We start from the raw sequence: 19,235 nt of genomic DNA on the forward strand, positions 1-19,235 counted from the left end.
CTCAAAAAAACCCCAAAACTCTAGTATCAAGAAATACAAGGTCAGACACTGATGGCTCATTCATGTATTCTAGCTATTCAGAGGACTGAAAGGATAAAAGTTTGAGGCCAACCTAAGTAGGGAAGTCCACGAGACTGCATCTCCAATTAATCAGAAAAGATGGCAAGTGGAATGGTGGCTCAAGTAGAATAGTGCTACCCATGAATGAAAGACATTGCCTAGGCCCTGAGTTCAAGCCCTAGCATGTATGTGCATGCACACATGTGAGCGTACATGCACACAAACAAGCACACTCACACACACACACACACACACACAAATCAAAAAATAAAACCCTCATGTACACTAGCATTTTTACCTTTCTAGGTAAGAGTCTAGTAATAATGTTTTTAAAAAGGACAACTGACTACCATATTAATATTCTCAATAAACTATGTAGATGATTTGATTTTCTCTTGTCAACTATGAACTTTAGATATGATGATATTCAAATGTATAAAGTGTGATCATATGGCAGACACTAGCTATTTAAAACCCTCAAATAAAGAAGCTAGGAAATGAGCTGGTAATGACAGGATGGAGGATATTTGTTAATTAAGTAAAGTATTCATCAGAGATATTTGAAATACCATGGTTCCCAAGAGATAAGAGACTTCTTGACACTGTTGAAAACACACCATAGGAATCTTTATCATCTTACACCATCTGAGAATAAATTATCTGTATTAACAAATCAACACTTTACTCAGGAGGCTGAGAGGATCACAGTTCAAAGTCAGACTTACAAAAGAGAATGGATATTCTCCTCACTTGCTTTCAACATTCTCTTGGGTATCAACATATTGATATGGTCATAATTAATTCTAGTTTTAAAATTAACATCAAATTATTATTGTATAAGAGTCAAGGGGCTTCTTTTGAGGAAAATGAGCCAAGTACTCTACTCCATATAACTGGATAAGTAGTTTCGGGGTGAGGGGGTGTTGTTGTTTTTTGTTTTTGTTTTTAGAATTTGCTTTGGGCCAGGAGTTTGGCCTAGTGGTAGAGTGTTTGCATAGCATGCACAAAAACCTGGATTTGAATCTTTGGTACCACATACATAGAAAAGCCAGAAGTGGTGCTCTGGCTCAAGTGGTAGATAACTAGCCTCGAGAAAGCCCAAGGACAGTGCTCAGGCCCTGACTTCAAGCACCAAGATTGGCAAAAAAAAAAAAATTGCACTTCTTTATCACCTCTACAATTCTTGCAGTGATCTATACCTGTCTATAATTCTCAGAACTAATTAAAAAGTCTCCATCATCTATTAAGAAATCAATATGGCAGTGAGGACAAGATGGTATTACTTGAATACTTAGACTCAATCTTCATATTTCAATAAACACACAATAAGGAAAGCTTCAAAGTAAAAAAGGAGAGCTTTTTATGACAGATATTTTATCCTTGCATACTCTGGTTTCTTATTTTTTATATCTATATCTTTCTACCAAGGATAGTACTTTAGTTTTCACCAAAATTCTTAACCAGGAAAGACCCTGAAAGTGTCTCTAACCTGACTCAATTTTTAAATAGATGTTCTTGAATAAAGACCCTTGACCTCATTCTCATAGATTTGTTATAGAACTAGAACATTTTTACTTTCTTAGTCCCTTTGAAATGTAAATCTCTTAGCCTCCAGTCTTTCTTAAGGACCTGAGAGACATCCCTTGGAGAAAGAGATCTTTACAAAAGATAATGCCTCTCCAACTCAAGTCTTTGCCAGAGGGTAAGAGCTTAACTATTATACTAACTGTTGGCCAATAGAAACTATCTAATCACATTAACCAGATTATCTTACCATCCCTTTCACTAGCTACTACAATGTTCAATTTCTCATTTTTTTTCTTTTCTTGCCCCTACTGTAGTATTTTCAAATAATTTCTTGTTTTCCATCAGCCATTTTTCTTTGACACAATTATTTATATAATTAAATAATTGCCCTTTACAGACTACTACAACTGGGCTGGGATGTAGCTCAGTGTCAAAGCACTTGCCTAGCAAGGACAATATCCTGGATTAGATCTCTAGTACCAAGAAAGAAAAGACAAAAACATACAGTTATAACAAACAAACAAACAAACAAACAAAACAAAAATCCCAAACAGCTTTTCTCTCCTCCAGGCCATCCTGTCAGCTGCTTTCAGTTAGGAACCTTACTGTACCTAAGGCAGGAAGATGGTGGCAGCCAAAAAGACAAAAAAGTCTTGGGAGTCAATCAAGGCTAGAATCCAACTTGTTGTGAAGAGTGGAAAGTATGTGCTGGGGTACAAGCAGACTCTGAAGATGATCAGAAAGGGCAAAGGGAAACTGGTCATTCTCACCAACTGCCCAGCCTTGAGGAAATCTGAAACAGAATATTATGATATGTTGTCCAAAACTGGTGGCAATAGTATTAAACTGGGCACAGCATGTGGGAAATACTACCATGTTCACACCGGCTATCCTTTATCCAGGTGATTCTGATATCATGAGGAGCATGCCAGAACCAACTGGAGGAAAATAAACAGTGCATAGTTTTTCTTTAATAAAACTTGCCAGAGGTGGTTTAAAAACATACAAAAAAACCCCAAACAAGCAAAAATAAAAACAAGAAACTAACAAAAAAAATCCCACCAAATCCAGAGTACCAAATTTGGATTTACTTTAATTTGTTATTTTTCCATTATTGATTTATAAATGTAATATACTATGATAATGGATTTGTTGCCATCAAGTCAGTGCTAAAATATTCTGATGTATATTTTATGAATGTTTTCTTTTAAGTATGACTAAGTATTTAGGAGAAACACATTCTGTTATCTAGAATATCATGTTGTAGAACATCACACCAATCCACCAATCCATGGTTCCCACAAGCCTCTCCTCCTACTTTGCTCTATAACCAGTCCTTCTGCTCTTTAATAGTTGAGCTTCATAGATGCAAGAAGTCTTCCTTCACCAAATGGGAACTGTAATAAAATGATCTTCAGTAATGAAGATCTGACTTAAAGTATGTATTGAACATATCGAAAAGTAATACACAAAAAATAATGCACACACAAAATGAATGAAAGCACAGTAAGCTCAGGGAAATATAAACAATAGTCCATAGATTTTGATTACATGGAGAGAAGTTGGATGGAAGGAATAGAAAAAGAGAAAGTAGGGGAAAAGGAGAAAGAAGGAAGGAGGGAGGGATGGAAAGAAAGAAGGAGGGAGAAATAAGTAAGGAGGGAAGGAAGGAAGGAAGGAAGGAAGGAAGGAAGGAAGGAAGGAAGGAAGGAAGGAAGGTAAAGAAAGTATTTTGGAAGATTTTTAGGTGAATAAGAGTCCAAGTAACTATATTCTCATTCAATTGCTAGAGATTGACATTATTGCTTATAAAAGATGGAGATGTCATTTTATTCTTTAAATACCTTATAGAAATCTATTTTCCCTTTTTACATGATATATTTATTCTGCTAGTAGTACAAGAATTGATCAATTATAAATAATTCCTAGATACCTCTATATATCCCTTGAGAATTTTAGCCTTGTTATTTTGCAATTTTTTTATAGTTCAGAGCATTTGGAGATGTAATATATATGTGCATGTATGTATAAAATATATATTGTATTATATGTATGTGATCCTAATCAACTTTAGTAAATGTAGACGCTCAACTAAAAAACACATTCCAATTCTATTGTTGGCTGATTTGTGGTTCCATCTCTGTGATTTATGCATATAGAGAAATAGCTTCATCATGTATCCTAGTGAACAATATCCTTGGAGTTATTTCCTGTTTTGTTACTGGAATAACATTTTCAATTGCCAACATGCTACCTCCTTGTCTCAGTGTTTGGAGTGCTGTGCTAGAGAAAAGCTAACTTTTCCTACTCTTCTACACAGAGAGCTCCTAGTCACTCTGAGTTCTTCTACAAAGAAAACATCAATGGCTTTACAACCTCTCCCTATTTGTTCTTCCCTGTTCTGAGATCAGTGTTGTAGAAGCACTGAGAGTGACTCTAGCAGTTATTAAATTATCTCAAATGAAAGCATAAACTTAAACAATTTTCAGTAAAGCTAAGACTCCTTGCAAATGAACTATTATCACTGTTTTCCAGACATCTGGTTTTAAGTTTAGGAAAAAGAAAGAGTCTCACTTTCAAAAAGGATTATCTTCTAGTTAAACTTTTCCAATGGTAATATATCTTTCTTAAGGTTAAAATAGTCTCCTGGATAAGCATTTATAACTTTCCTAACTTTTTTTTGCCAGTCCTAGGGCATGAACTCAGGACCTGGGCACTGTCCTTGAGCTTTTTCAAGGCTAGCACTCCACCACTTGAGCCACAGCACCACTCCCGGCTTTTTTCTGTGAATGTGGTACTGAGGACTCAAAACCCCCTGGCTTCATGTGTGAGAAGCAAGCACTTTATCACTAGGCCACACTCCTGGCCCCTGTCTCAACTTTTATATTCACAATTTAAAATTTTAAAAAGACATAAATATTGACTATTACCACTCATATCTAAAATATTCTAAAGTATATCATTGATTATTTTAATAGACCTGGAAGGACGCTATTTTTAAAATAATTATCAACCAATTTTGTATAGGAGAGTATTAGAAAGGATTTTTTCTTTTTTCACTTATTATTAACTGCTTTCTGGTGTTCATGATACAAACTACCATTGTGTCTATAGTTATATGTAGGAATGTATATTCCAAATCTTTATTCACCCATTTAGACTCAAATTCTTTTACATAACCATACAGAGTACAGTCAAATTAAAACAATGGTCACCTGACAGCAAATTTTCTTTTTCCCCTACAACGTTCCTGAGTACACAGATGATCAGCTTGGAATAAGTTTATATTTGCTACATTTCGTGTCATCTTTACAGCTTTCAAAAGCCAGCAAGAGTTTGTGTTGAGGAAAAAGAAAGCATCTCACCTTCACAGCAAGAAACATTCTTTTAGATAATCCTCTGAACAACCTAATGCTGAAAAACCTGATAACATGAGGGAAGAGACCCATGTTGTAAAGTGGGCAGGGGTTGTTTACTAAGGGATGAAATGCCAGGGTCAGGTGCAACACTCATCTAACAGTAGGAATACTTGTTACATTAACAAGATTTACTGACAGACTCCATCTGTGTCTTCTCACAAAACAAGGTCACTCAGTCAGATGCTATGGAGTCTAATGAGGAAAATGCCAAGTCTCTGGAGTGATAATGGAGGTTCACTCTGACTTACGCCTCAGGCACTGGCAATATTTTTAGGTCTGGAAAATAAAATAAGGTACAGGAAAAAGGTCATATTTTTTTTATCGAGTGAATCCACCTTGAAAAAGAGCTGTGCATGTAAGTGAGTATCTTTAATATTTTCCCCCCTTTTCTGACATTCAAGGTTACCTTTCTATTCTTCTTCAAAGTGGTCCTTAAGGGTATTTATATCTTACTTGAACATTAAATTTATGTTATTGGGTTAAAGGGTCTGTAACCCAGCATTTTTGATTTATACCTGTGAAAGGAAATACTTATAAAATGCTAAAAGGATATGTTTTTGTGCAAATAATGTACTATGAGGTCTTTCTTGGCAGAAAGTACAAGAATGTATGAGTATTAGACATCTCATATTTCTAAAACATTGAATTGGATGCTTTGGTTCACATTTCAACAATTTTTATTAAGTAGCTATTGATAAGCAATTAGCTTATCATTCTCAGATTTTTTAATAGAAAAATAATACATTTGGAAAAAGAAATTCTGGATATCTCTTGTACTGTAAATATTCCCCAGAGTAGTTTGCTATACCCTGATCCTAGATATCCTCAAGAGAAATTATCAGACCATCACTCCAAAGTACTATCTTACATAGCTTTAGTTTTGAATCTATCCATTCACTATATCCAAGTGCTACTCACTAAATAATTGCTTCTTCTTTTTTTTCCCTTTATTTGCTTTGTTGTTCAGGCTTTAAAGAAATCCATTTCAGATTCCTATGTTAATTTTAAATTTTGTTTTAAATAACTTATTTTTTCCTGGTCTCCCTGCTACTTCAACTCCCTTTAATATTCTCAAATGAAATCCTATCATTAAAAACAAATTGAAGAGCACTATGACATTAATTCTACAAAGCACATACTATGTTAACAAATCAAAGAATACAAAAAAAATGTAGCACCATTTTAATCTTAATGAAGAAGAATATCTTCACTACAGTTTACTTATGCATTTGCCACAGACACAATCAAGATTGATCAAAACAGAACATGACCTTCGCATATTCAGTTTAGCTGAACAGACACCTAAATGAAATATGAATTCTTTTATTTAGATAATTTCTATGAAAAACTGTCAGATACTTTGACAGAAGAATTAAGAAGGACAGTTTGTCTAGGTTAATGTATTTTTAATTGGAGCTCTAATTAGTCTAGAAAACACCATAGAGTTTTAAGTTTGAATGTGGGTGAAATCAGTGCTCTGCCAAAGGCCTGAGTTTTGAGGTCCCATCTTGTCAGATCTGGCCTGTCTCCCCACAGAAAGTAAATGAAAGTAATGATGCCAAGCAAGGAAGGATTTTAATCAAAGTGGTTGGTTTTTTATGGAAAATGGAGAGCACAAATTTCCAGCTATCAATGGGTATTCGCAGGAGTTTTAGGATTGAATAGGGGAAATTTTTGAGTGAGATAATATGCATAATTAAGCAGCATTATCTCCGACTGTTGGGAGGTAACTCTGAAGTATCTTATTACTTGAAGGGATTATGGGCTCCAATGAGTGATGACTTCCATAGAGGAAGGGCAGTCTTAGTTTCAGGTCGTGAGTAATTTCTTTCATTTAGGGGTGATCTTATCAAAGATAACAGTTTTACCACTTTATAAATACAGTGTAATTCAGATTCACAATAATGACTTTAGAATTTTTTTTTGGTTAATCATGAGACTTGAACTCTGGGCTTGTGTGCTGTCCCTGAGCTCTTCAGCTCAAGGTTATTGCCCTACCACTTGAGCTATAGTGCCACTTTCAGTTTTCTGGTCGTTAATTGGAGAGAAGAGTCTCCTGGATTTTCATGCCTGGGGTGGCTTTGAACCATGATCCTCAGGTCTCAGCCTCCTGAGTAGCTAGGATCACAGGTGTGAGCCACTGGCACCTAGCAACTTCAGATCTTTAGACAGCTCTCTTGCAAAATTTGAGAAGAAAATATCTTAGTCATTCTACTTTTTGTCTTCAATCTTGAAATAAGATGACAGGTTAGGTATCACCTATTTTCAGACAAACAATCCACAAGTGATTAAATAGATTCAGTAGTCCAGTTGAATAGTGCCTAGCACTGGTACTTTTAGATTTCTTGGTCTTCCATACAATTTCATTGGTCTTCATAGCCAGTTTTGTTTCAGCACTATCCTAGTTTTGTTATTATGGCTCTAAGGTAAAAGTCATAGCTCAGGATAGTCTTATTTCTAATATCACTCTTTTTACTCAGGAACGTTTTTGCTATTTGGGGTCTTTTATGCTTCCAGACAAATTTGGGGATTGATTTTTCTAAGAATGACCTTCGTGCTTTAATGAGAGTCGTAGTTAACTTTAAGATTACTTTTGGTAGTAGGGCTAGTTTTTGTAGTAATTCTGCTAATCCATAAACAAGGTAGGTTTTTCTATCTTCTGATTCCTTCAGTTTTTCAATGTGGAGATCTTGCATATCTTTGGTTAAATGTATGTATACTTTGGTTGAGACTATTGTGAATAAAATATAGTTTCTGATGTGCATTGTTTGTAAACCTGGGTGTTGTTTGTATAAAGAAAGGCTACTAATATTTGTATGTCCATTTCATCTCATTAGACATTTTTGGTGGAATCTTTAGCATCTTTTGAATCATATCATTTGCAAACATGGATAATTTCATTATTTCCTTTCTTCTCTGAATTATGTTTATTTCTTTCCCTTATTTTAATTACTCTTGCTGAGACTTTTGAAGCTATATTGAATAATAGAACACTGATACTCTTGTCAGGGCTTTAAAGAAAGGGATTTAATTTTTTTTCATTTTTTTTCATGCTTGCTATAGATTTGTCATATGTAGTCTTCAGCATTTTGAATACATCCTTTCTATGCCTAGTTTCTTCATTTTCTAGCACAAAGGGATATTGAAATTTGCCACAGGATTTTTCCATATCTACTGAGATTATTATGGGGATTTTGTCCTTGTGTGTACTTATGTGCTCTATTACACTTATTGACTTACATATTCTATACTATACTTAATTCCTGAAAGGAAGCCTAATTAATTACATGTAAGCTTTTAAACATGCCATTGAATTTAGTTTTCAAGTATTTTATTAACATATTTTGTATCTCAGTTCATCAGAGAAATTAGTTTATATTTTTTCTTTTATCTTTTCTGGATTTGCTAGTGAGATGATACTTCATAAAATGGTTTGATAGCATTGCTTTTCCTTTTATTTCTTGGGATCATTTGAAGAGCAATGGTATTCAATTTTTAAAGGCTGGAAAAATTTACCATTGAATTCTTTTAGTCCTGCGCTGGAAGATTCATTGCTACTTCAGTATAAAAGTTGTTTTAGATGAGGATAAGTTGTTTATTTTCTCTTGACTCAATCTTGGTAGGTCAAATCCATCTAGAAATTTTCTTCTAAATTTTCCACTTTATTACAATACGTTTTCAAGGTATTTCTAAGGACTTCCTAGATTTCATTTTCTTTTGTTATGAGATCTCATTTTATTTCTCTAATTTTGTAATTCAGACTTTTTCTGCTCCTCTTTTTAGACAATTTATCTCAGCCTTTAGTAATATTAGGTATTTTCCCTTTGGTGGCTGTGGAGTTTTAACTTGTCAGACTAATGCTTTTATCATTGTGACATATGTCCAACATTTCTTTATCTTTTCAAAAGCCCAGCAATTTGTTTCATTAATTCTCTGTACTTTGTAAGAATCCATTTAATTAATTTTGTCCTAATTTTCATTCCATCCACTAATATGAGGTTTGGTTTATTATTTGTACAGAGCTGGCATTGTATTGTTGGATTTTCTAAATTGAGGTTTTTTTTTAATTTTAAAATTTTGTGTTATGTAAGTCATCATAGCTATAGAAATCTCTAATAGCAATGCCTTTGCTCTATTCCATATATTCTGATAGTTGTATTTTAATTTTTATTAGATTTAAAAAAATTATTTACCCATTTTTTTTGTAACCCAGACTTTTTCTACAATATATTTCAATTTCACTGGGCTGAATATTTTCTGTTGCTCTATTTGTTTTATTCCACTGTGGTCTGATGGAATAAAGGAAGTTATTTCAATGTTAACATATTTGTTAAGATATCCTTTGTATCTTAATTAATTAATTTGTATCTGAATTAATTCTAAGAAATTTTATAGGCTTCTCAGAAAAATTCATAGTGTTTAATTAGTGAATTAAATTTTCTATACATTTCAGTTAAATTCTTTTGTTCTATTGTTTCTATTAAATCAAAATTTTTCTACTTGACATTTTGTCCACATGATCAGTCTGTTTATGAAAGTGATGTTATTGAATTGTCTGGAGTATATCTTTCCAGTAGTGTTTGTTTAATGAAAATAGGTGTGCTGAGGCTTGTCTATACATGTTATTGTTATTTTTTAAGTAATTCTGGGAATTAATACAGGACTTTGTGTATAAAGGCTTGCTGGGAGATATTCTACCGCTGAGCCATGACTACAACCTGATGTGTACATATTAACAAGTGTTTTTTCTTGCTAAATTGTTCCTTCATTAATATAACATGACCTTCTTTGACACTTCTAATTTTGGCTTGGTTTGTTCTGTGTATCTACTTCTGCCTACTTTGGAAATTTTTTATTTGTTTTTAATATTCTGTCAATATTTTACTCTAAGCTAATGTTTTTTATCTGTGAGATGTGCTTTTTGTAAGCAAAAAAAATGTGTTGTTGCTTTTAATGGCATGTGTCTGGAATTTAGAGAAAATGTGAGGCTATTTGTATAAGTGTAGTGTTTTCTTCTGTAGGTAGGGTAGTATTTAGTTATAGAAAATTAGTACTGGGAGCTGGTGGCTTACATCTGTAATCCTACTCAGGAGTCTGACATATGAGTACTGAGGTTCAAAGCCAGACATGGAAGGAAAATGCGTCAGACTCTTATCTCCACCAGAAAACCCGAAGTAAAGCTGTGTTTCAAAATGGTTGAGCACTAGCCATCAGCAAAAACTCAGAGACAATGTCAGGCCTTATATTCAAGCCCCAGAGTTCAAAACAAACAAACAGACAACAATAACTACAACAAAACCAGACCACTACAACTTTGTCCCAATAATTTTCCAAGAGGTGTATTTAGATGAGAAAAATTTGAGTGCAATATGGCTGATAAACTAATACATTTACCTTTCTTTATTCTAAATGTTTAATATATTTTCTCTAATGTAGAACATATGAGATACCAGTTAGCAAAAGTTTATATAATAAGGGAATTACCAATTAAAAATCACTTGGGTTTTTGTCTTCTTTCCTGCTTATATAACTTCCTCATATGAGTATTTTTTCTGAAAATGAAATATTCAAACCTAGGTGTCTCTGCAGCTATTAAATTTTTATCACATTCAGGATGAGAGAATATACCATCATATGTTTATATTATTTTATTATTTCTCTTTAGTCAGAAACTATTTCAAATTTAATGAAGGAATTTCTTTAAGAGTAGTCCTCCACCAGGTAAAAATGGTCAATGCATAATATGCCAAAGCCCTAGCTTCTGCATAGAATATAATATGAAATATTTAGAGATTAAATTTAGATTTAAAAATTCTAAAGTAACTTGATAACAGTGCTACTCTGCTTCTCAAATACATAGCTGCCATTTCTTTTGTGTCTGTGACAAAAAATAATTGGGAATAGCTAAGACTGAAATAACCAAAACTGATATCAAACTTAAGTATGAGCGAGTACTGATATATATATATATATTATTATTATGAACATCAGTTGAAAAAACTTGATTTGATTAACATTTTCTTTATGAATTGAACTATCACTGAGTTTTAAAAACATAATTCATGAGAAAATTATGACGATTTGAGAAATCTTGGTAATCCATTTCAGTGAATACTTACTGAATACAAAGTAGCCTGGAACTGACAATATTTTCCTGAATTACTTCCTGAAAATTGGCACTTGGTAAAGAAGCTGTTATAAATATTTGAGACTTTTTCTTGCTATTTTATTGTAGTGTTTCTTCAGAATGAAGCTGAAAAGGTATATTTACAGAAAGGACATTTATATGAAGAATTTCAATTTAATATTTTTATTCTAATGTTTAAATAAGAAATATTAAGTATCTTATTCTTATTTTTAATTATGTTTACAAATAAGTCTACTGGCAAACACATTGATAAAAGGGAATTTTAAAGGTAATGCAATTATTTGTGTTAGTGTAAATATATATGTGTCAACTGATAAAAAATTAAAAATTACTTTCCTAGTTCATGATGTGAATTTTCCTTTGTTTCTTTTTCTTTTTTGTTTTTTGCCAGACCTGAAGCTTGAACTCAGGGCCTGGGGACTGTCCTTACGCTTTCACAAGGCTAGTGGTCTACCATTTGAGCCATAGCACCCTTCTGGATTTTTCATGTATGTGGTAACAAGGAATCGAACCCAGGGATTCATGCATGCTAGGAAAGCACTCTACCACACTCCACACCCTAAATTTTACTTTTAAGCAGGCAAATATATTAGTACTGGAAGCATATTAAAATTCAGTTAAATACATTTGAGCATATCATCTTTTCTGTTCTTACACTGTGGGAAAGAACCTTATATGTAGTTTAGTCTTTAGAATAGGCAAATTACTGACCTTAGTAAAATGGACATCATTAGCATTTTCAGTGAAAATTTTTATTGAGGTAAAAGATTTACTTAACTAGAAAAGTCAGGCACTAGGAACTCACTCCAGAAGATGAGATCTGAGGACCATGGTCCAAAGTCAGCTGGGGCAGGAAAAGTCAGTCAGTCTGTCATCAGTAATTGGCCATCAGAAAATTGAAGTGAAACTCAAAGTGGTAGAGCTCTAGCTCTGAGCAAAAAAAAGCTCAGGGACAACACCCAAGATCTGACTTCAAGCCTCATGGCTGAAAAAATTAGATAGATAGATAGATAGATAGATAGATAGATAGATAGATAGATAGATAGACAGACAGACAGACAGGCAGGCAGATAGACAGAAACTCACAGGTAGACAGAGAGATAGACTGGAGAGAAGACTTGGTTCATGCTTATAATCCCAGCTCAACACACCAACCATTTCACAAAGAACCTGGGTTTAATGGCTCGTGTTCACCATCCTCGCTGTGGGCACATAGGATATGGCTGAAGAAGTACAGTGTCTAAGAATACCAGCACATTTTAGCTTTCTCCCTTGTATAGTGCATACAGCTTATAAAATGGTGCTACAAACATTAAAGAGGTGGTCCCTTTTTAAGTCCTGATTAGAATAATTGATATGAGTCATTTAGTTATTCACCATATTAATCACTTGGGGTTGACTAAACAGATGATTTTTGATGCCTTCTACATTTTATGAAATTACACACACATGCACATACACATACACTGGGTCACACAGATACGCAGAGAGAGAAAGAGCGAGAGACAGAGACAGAGAGAGACAGAGACAGAGACAGAGAGAGAGACAGAGAGAGAGAGAGAGAGAGAGAGAGAGAGAGAGAGAGAGAGAGAGAGAGAGAGAGAGAGAGAGAGAGAGAGAGAGAGAAAGTAGGGGGAAGAAACCACAGGATAGCAACAGTGCCAGTCCTGGGCTTGAGCTCAGGGTCTTAGCATTGTCCTTGGACTTTCTCAAGGCTAGAGCTCTAGCACTTGAGCCTCAGCACCACTCCCAGTTTTTTGCTATGTGTATGGTACCGAGGAATTAAACCCAGGTCTTCGTACATGCTAGACAAACACTCTACCACTAGGCCAAACTCCCAGCTGGATAGCATCATTTTTTACAAGAGAACAAGAGAATTAAAAGTGACTCCTATCTAGAATACTGCATTAGGAACTAGGCACTGGTGGCTCATGTCTGTAATCCTAGCTACTCAGGATGCTGAGATCTAAGGAGCATGGTTCAAAGCCAGCCTGGGCATGAAAAGTCCATGAGACCCTTATTCCAATTAACCACCAGAAAATAGGAAGTGTAGCTGTGCCTCAAGTGGTAGAGCACTAGCCTTGAGCTGAAATACTTAGGGACAGTGCCCAGGTCCAGAGTTCAGGCCCCATGACTGACAATGAAACAAACAAAAACAAATAAAAGAAAAGGAATACTGCATTAGGTCTGCTGATATTTCATTTTCTAATCTTTCAATCACTCATTTATTCTGTATATATAATTAATGTATAGTTTGGTTATATACATTTTGAGGAATAAAATGTAGAGTTATTTCTAAAATGGCTTTTTCTAAAGACAAGCAATTTTGGAAACCAAAATTGACAATAGAAGTGCTATTATATTTTAGTGCTGTTGTAGATTTTACCTGTGACATCCTCAATCACATATTTTTGTGAGGCAAGTAATAACTGACAAGTGATTCACTGTAAGAGCTACATTAAAAATTAAAATGATTTCAGATTATAAAATCATTGTGAGACACATGCTCATGAAGATGAATATTGGATAAAAACACCACATACATGTGTCAGTACATAGTATACAGAATGCAATGCATATTTTACCAGAGACAGAATTCTTATCCCTGTGAAATGAGAGGTACTATTTTGATGTTTGCTCTATGACTGAAGTATATCTCAACAGAGACAGGCTTTTTAAGATGAAATGGCCAGCCCTAGAATTTTTAATGGTTTTTTTAAAACCATTACCTATATGGTAAAGTGCAAGCAGCCATCACTAAGCATTATTTTCTCCCTTAATTCCTCATGCTCAAGTCTGAACTTAAAAAAAAAATCATCACCCACTTCAAACTTAATTCTTGAATTGGCACCTCAGGTTGAGAAGATCTTCCTTACAAGGCTAGAGTTGATGAGTTAAGCTTATTAGCAAATCCCATTCGCACAATTTAGTTCCCTCCGTTCATTTACACAGTATTTTATACTTGATATTCACAGCACTTAGCATTACACCTTATAATTATATCATTAAGTACAATAAAGGTCTATGCTTGGGTTAAATGTCATAATATGTAATCATGAGGGCAGCCAATTGCTCTACAGTTGTATTTCATTTGTGCCGTTTAAATGTTACCCTTCCAGTGTTATATCACAGTCACATTTTGTTGACCGCATCAACCTCTTCTGTGTTATTTTTCACCCAGATCTATTTATTATTGTCCTAATAACCTTAGTCTTAGTCAAGATCATCTGTAACAATGACCCTCATACTCAAAGTGAGTTTCCCTATGACCATTATAATTATTTATGCAGCAGCTCCACAATGCCAGTGCCTTTTTTCACAGAAGCCTTTAATACCATAGCCAGCAAACGTAAGAGTCCCAGAACAGAAGTAAGTTGATCAAAATTTAGTCAACTATATATTTTAATGACTTTTAATAATGATTTTGTGATGTGTGCTTTAAATATGAGAAATTTTCAAAACCCAATGGTAAAAAAATTGATCACTATTAATATTTTAGCTTTATTTTATGTATGTTCCCTATCCTTCACAGGAGCTTATTGATTTAAAATTTAACAAAAAAACAACTACCTAATCCTAATCCTAATCCTATTAATGACAATGTTGCCATTTAATGAAAAGCAGTTTATATTTGGCATGTTTATCAGATTTTGGTATACTAACTTCTTTAACTTCCAAATAATACTCTACGTGGGTGTTATTTATCTTGTCATGTAAAACTAAAGACCAGAATACTGAAATGTATTATCACAGGCCAGAGGATTATTATCTACAATAGTCCAGATTCAAAGCATTGTCCCTTTGAATTCCAAAACAGATTAATTATACTTTTAAATGTGCATGTCAGATACAGTAAAAATAGAAGATAAACCATAGGGGGAAAAAAAGAATAAAGAAGTAACTTCACAAATAGTTTATCCTCTATTTTTACTGTATCTGACTTTGGTAACTCATGTATTGTATATACACATTTATTTGTTAATTTGATTTAGGGAAGAGAAGGGTGAAAATGAGATCATGAGACAAAGGACATTATGTTGGAAATGAAGTTTACAATTTGAGATCAGGTTAAGGAGGAAGAGGGGGGAAAAAATCATAGGGTAACAATAGTCAAAAACTTAAATATATACTACCTTAAAAATGCAACTTATATTAAAGAAAAGAAAAGAAGAAAAAAATGTAACTGTAAGCCCTCTATACATCACCCTGACAATAAATTTTCAAGATAAATTTTAAAGCAGACTTTGTATGAAAAATATTTTACAAACTATTACATGACTTAAAATTCATGTTGACTATCACCGTAGAAAATATGCTTAGATGTAAAAATAATGCTTGCAAAGAAACATAGATCATTAATGATCTTTCAACTAATATTAATAATTATTTAGCTTGAATACATAGATACATAAGAAATTTCCTTAAATCTCTTTTCTTGTAGCTTTTTACATAATATTGTTTAAAAGACATAATCAAATGATTTTAACTCAATTCTCTTCCTAGTTTTGGTTATGAAACTCATCAAGACATTTGGAATAGGTGGTGTTCAAATATGATTGTTTTGACTGAGGATCCTCATGTCAGAATGCTAACATTAATATATATTTACATATATACAAATATATCCTGAAAAGTATTGAATATGTATGTTTTATGGTTATTTATTTGATAGATTCATTCAATTTTTTACATCTTTGCAGGATTTCAAATTATCTTAAACATTACATTACGTAAGTGCTAATTTTTTTAAACCTGAAATAAAATTCAAATAAGGAAAAAATAAATAAATGTGCATGTCATTTTAACCATTGTATTTTATTTTTAAAATAGAGTAATTCACCACATAAACAAACCAAGTTTTGATTATAGGAAGTTTGAATTGAAAGACAATGAAGAATATTGTTATAATCAATGGAAGATTCTATCTGCTGAGGAACTTCTGTAAACACTGGGTGGCCTAGGATGGAAACTACTAACCTACAAGGGAAGAAAAAATTTTCCACAACTGTGTTGTCTTTGAATAATAATACAAAATGCTTATTTTATACCAATTATTACAAGAATATCAAGATAAATATTAGTTGGAATAAGGCGTGTCCCTCCTCTCCTCAAAACAAGTCCAAGTTTTAAACTTTGTATCCTGTGAATATTATAGAATATAGAACAAAAGAAAATTAAGTGTGCAGAAGTAACTAAGATAACTAAGTGGCTGATCTTCAGATTGAGAAGTTGGGTGGAATATCTAGGTAGGCCCAATATATTCACATTTTCCCCATATAAATGGAAGAAGAAGCAGAAGAGAGGAAGTGTCATGATGTGAAATGCATACCTTCCTGGCCATTGTTAATTTTTGTTTTCTTTTCCTTGTTGGTTGTGGGGCTTGAACTCTGGGCTTGGGCTCTGTCCCTGAAATCTTCAGCTCAAGGCTAGTGCTCTACCGCTTAAGGCACAGCGCCACTTTCTGTTTTCTGGTGGTGAATTGGAGATAAGAGTTTCACGATCATTCATACCCTGGCTGCCTTTGAACCGCGATACTCAGATCTCAGCCTCCTGAGTAGCTAGACGTGAGCCACCAGCACCGGCTCCACTACTAATTTTTACAGAGCTTTAAGCCCTTTCAATTTAGAAGAGGCTTTCAAGCCAAGGAGTACAAGTAGTTTATAGACATTGAGAGAAGAAACAAATTCTCCTCTGGTGCCCAGAAAAGAGAATAAACTATTATCAACACCTTGAATTTAGACTATTGAGACCCATTTTAGATTTCTGATTTCCAGTAGTATAAGATTATGGGCTGTTGCTGTTGAAACCCACTAAGTTTATATTCTTATTGGTTTGATATTAAAGCAGAAGCAAACACAAGATACTTTTGCCCAGAATTCCCATTTTCCAATCATCTCTCCTTATTCCTTCCAGCCTTTGGACATGTGTATACCTTTATGTAATTTCCAAAAATGACTCTAACTTCAGTTTACAATTCTTTCTATTCCAAGAAGATAACTCGACATCAGGCATCCTTGAATTTTACTGTAGGGAGACAATGACGTGTCAACTTAAATTGTCCTATGGATTTCAGTCATCCATGTTCCCTGTGCTTTGTTTTCCTTTTTAGCATGCAATAAAGATGTTCTCCATGAATTCATAAGTTGGGCATGTGTGGAAAGATCAGTGAGATAGATACAGATCACATGATGGAAGAATAATTAATTTTATTCCTCTGGATATATTCAAGTCCAGCCCTGAATACGTCATATCCATAGTATAACAGATTGCTCCTAAACATTTCAGCTAACTGAGTGATCAACATTTCTCTCATGTTAGTTAATATCTGATATCCCTTGGTTAGCTGCTCGCAAGGGGAATCATGTAGCCAGCCTGCCAGCAGCTACTTCTAACAATTTGATACTACTGTTCATGCAACATTTCACCAACTTAAGCATCTTTCTATATATAAGATCAACTAGGTTTAGTGGAAGACTGTAGGAGAGTCTCAAACTGGGGCATCATCTTCTCTTTCACTGGTACATCACAAAACTATATGTGTTAATGCATGATAATGTATTTATAGCAATGATATTGGGTATACCACAAAGTGTGAACTATGTTTCTTCCAAATCTAAACACTTCTGATAAACACTCTGTCCTTACATTGCCTCAGTAGAGACAAAATTGGGATCTTTTGAGTAAGAAATCAATTAAGCATAATGACACCATGTAAGTTCACTTACTTTTAAAAAATGGTTTCAATTAAAAAAACCCTAAGTATTTCCTAATTTTAATTCCCAAGTTTTTCAACTCATTTCCTACACAAGGACATTTACAAGCATCTTCATATTTTGAACTCTTTGGTTCAGGACAATGTCAATACAGTGACTTAGTTTGATGTTTGCTAATGTTTGCAGAATGTCAAGTAAATCAAGGTCCCTTTGGACTACATTATGATAGAGAGCAGAATTAACATAGCCCTGAGGTAAGCTAGTGAATATGAACTGCACTCTTTCTCACATGAATGAAAGCTATTTGGTAACTTTTCTGATAAGGACTAACAAAATGTTTTAACCAGATCAAAGTCCCACGCATACCAAGTTCAAGAGGCCGTGACCAAATGTTCCCATACAGACCTTGGAATAGCTCAACAACTATGATTATGATTACTTCCTTATAAGTCCAGAAGTCATCAGACAAACGATGTACATTTTCTTTCTTATGTGGTAGCTTGAACTTATTTAGAAAGGTACAAGTAAATGCATATGAGGTTGTATGTCATACAAAATATGTTAACTAAAGAATGGCATTTAAAGGGGAGAATACAAACTGTAATTCCTTAGGGAAACAAACTGGCACAAAAGAAATGCTAGGAAACTGGCACTGGAAAGATATGTGGGGGGGGGTCATGTGTCAAGGAGAAGGGGAGAGAAAAATGAAAAGAGGCAGAGGATGGGGAATTGAGTCATACCATTCAGTGTATATTCTGTGAAACAAGAGAAATTGAAGGGACTGTTTGGATTGAGAGAGATGGACAGGAATGATGAAAGGAGCAATGTCTTTCAAGAGTCATTGAATTTATAAGGTGATTTGTTGAAAGGTAACTCCTTTGTACTACTACTTAAAGATAACAAAATATGATTGAAAATGAAATGATGATTGGTATGAAAAAGTGGTCTGCCATTTTCCATTACCCATCTATTTTTTGCATTGATCATAAAATAGAAATTGGATTACACCATCTACACTTGTGAGATTTAATTATCTGTGTAGTAACAACCAGTACACATCCCGCCTCTGATTTAATATTTTTACTGTGAGTAAAAGAGAAATAATTATAAAAGCTTGCTTTTGACCTTTAGGAATGTTTGTTTATTTGTTTGCTTTTAAATGTAAATACCAGTGAACTTTGTGAGTATTTTGTAGATTTCTCCAAGTTATCCACTCAGGAGCAGGAAAATAATCATGAGGTGTCCATTTGCAACCACTGACTATCTGTGAAATGGTTTTGAGCAAGAGACCAGTTTAGATTCTTCTTCCTTTTCTACATGGAGTCGTTAGTGTCATTAGTATCTTGGATACTATAGTCAACTGCTGAG

General features: G+C 33.9%; 1 pseudogene; it reads left to right on the top strand.

Annotated features, from left to right (window-relative positions):
- Positions 1–2,211: 2,211 nt before the first annotated feature.
- Positions 2,212–2,539, top strand: LOC150064942 (large ribosomal subunit protein eL30 pseudogene; annotated as a pseudogene).
- Positions 2,540–19,235: the final 16,696 nt, after the last annotated feature.

The sequence above is a fragment of the Megascapheus bottae genome, chromosome 3 (assembly GCF_031878675.1).
Source record: "Megascapheus bottae isolate mThoBot1 chromosome 3, mThoBot2.hap1, whole genome shotgun sequence".
In the NCBI taxonomy this organism is placed as follows: domain Eukaryota; kingdom Metazoa; phylum Chordata; class Mammalia; order Rodentia; family Geomyidae; genus Megascapheus; species Megascapheus bottae.